Source organism: Elephantulus edwardii, unplaced genomic scaffold (genome assembly GCF_000299155.1).
Source record: "Elephantulus edwardii isolate Elephantulus edwardi_28Jun2011 unplaced genomic scaffold, EleEdw1.0 scaffold00189, whole genome shotgun sequence".
Classification (NCBI taxonomy): Eukaryota; Metazoa; Chordata; class Mammalia; order Macroscelidea; family Macroscelididae; genus Elephantulus; species Elephantulus edwardii.
Window position 1 is genome coordinate 751,971 of NW_006399939.1, and position 2,103 is coordinate 754,073.

A 2,103-nucleotide genomic window follows, 5' to 3' on the forward strand; every position below is an offset into this window, starting at 1 on the left:
TAATCCTGGGAAACCTCTGGAAATTAAGTTGCTTCTAGGATAAGAATGGGAGTTTCTGGGGAAAAATCAGGGGAACTTCACCAGAACTGGGATAAAGATTTAATTAAAGTCTTTAATCAGGAACCATTTGATGTTCCTGGAAATGATAACAAACAAGCTGAAAATATAAAAGAAATTGAGATTGCTCTTAAAAGTATAATTTTGAATATGATCTTTGAGTATGTATCTAATTCCTCTTTTGTGATACTTGCAACTCATATTTAGTAATGTAATTGTATAATAGGAGAAAGTTTAGACTAGTTTCAACAGCAGAAAGTCATAGTTAATGAGAATAAAACAGAGAGGTTTAAGAAAAGACTCAAAAGACAAACTTCTCTAAAAGTAAAGGTCTCTTTAAGAGATAGGAAATATTACCAGATAAATAATAGGTGGTGGGAAGAAAGTACTTATAAAGGACCATATGTCCTGCCAACTCCAACACCAGTACCTCTTCCTTATACAGACGTTTTGTATTCCAAGGAAAAAGAATTGAATATTACAAATTAACTTGGTAAAAACAAGTTAAAGGAAGTCGTCCACCTTAGTGCACATTGCCAAACAAAAAACAAATTAAAATCTTATGACAAGTTGCAAAAACTATTGTTAAACATAGGAATGGTCCAGAGTGTAAGAAAATAGATGTTAAGATTCGTTAGGTACAGTACAAATATGAGTACAAAGGCAAAAACAAAGGTGGCTAAAATACAGTGACACAAAGTAGGAGAGGAAAGGAAGTGAAATGTAAACCATTAACCATTGTCTAGCAGATGACCAACATAAGGTCATTGTGTTTCTTGTTCAAAGAATGTTTAATAGCCGATGCTATTATTTAGTAATAGAAAATATTTTCTTTTTGTTAAAATCTTATGTGAGTTTTGTAATCACAAAATGTTGGCTATAAGTCAAGTTTAAACAAGTTTAAATGTATAAAAAGCAAGCTTTTAGCATAATAAATCAGAGCTCTCTACATCATCCTGGTGTGCAGACTCTCATTTTCGCCGACTTCGTCCCTCACCTGCTCTTCACCAAGAAACCCCTTGAGTTTCTTGTCACGACCGTAGTCGGGTGGTCGGTGACACAAGGGTCCTCCCCTTTACCCACTTCCTTTGCCATCTCACTCCCTCTTTTCTGGGATCTGTCTCCCCCACCCCCGAAGCTCCTGCTAACCTACCCGCTGTCCTCTGCCAGGGCCACTGCCACCACTATCCCAGCTCACAGATGAGAATGTCTTCTTCCACCAACTTTTAAAATTATGATGGGAAACTGTGTGGATACAATAAATTGTGACTAACCTTAAGGAGAATGGGAATCCCAGAATACTTGATTCTGCTTTTGTGAAACTTATATATAGACCCTTGGAAGCAGAAGTGGCATCCACTTCCACAATAGCTTGCCTTCGGAAATCCTATGAACCTGGAAAAAGGACAAAAGATATACAGGAGGTGTCCAGGACTTTCATTCATAGGGTCGCTATGAGTCATCTGAGACTCAACAGCACTTAACAACAACAACAACATATACAGACCAGGAAGCAATCCTCAGAACAGAACAAGGAAACGCTACGTCATTCAAAATTGGGAAAGGAGCATGTCAGGGATGCATCCTGTCTCTATACCTTTTCATTCTATATATGGAACAGCTCATCCAGGAAGCTGGACTTTATGAAGAGGACTGTGGTATCAAGATTGGAGGAGCACTCACTTACAACCTGTGACATGTAGATGATACAACCCTGCTTGCTGAAACTGAGGAGGGCAGCGTTTGCTGCAGAAGGTCAAGGACTGCAGCCTTCAATATGGATTGAAGCTCAACAATAAGAAGACAAAGATTCTCACCTCTGGGCTGATTGGCAGCATCATGATAGATGGAGACTGAAGTTTTTAGTAATTTCAGCTTGGTTGGTTCTACAATCAACACTCTTGGCACCAGCAGTCAGGAAATCAAAAGATGACTTGCATTGGGAAAGTCTGCTGTCAGGGACCTCCCCAAAGTGCAAAATCATAATGATGTCAGTCTAGGGACTAAGGTGCGCATGATACAGACCATGGTCTTTGCAATCACTTG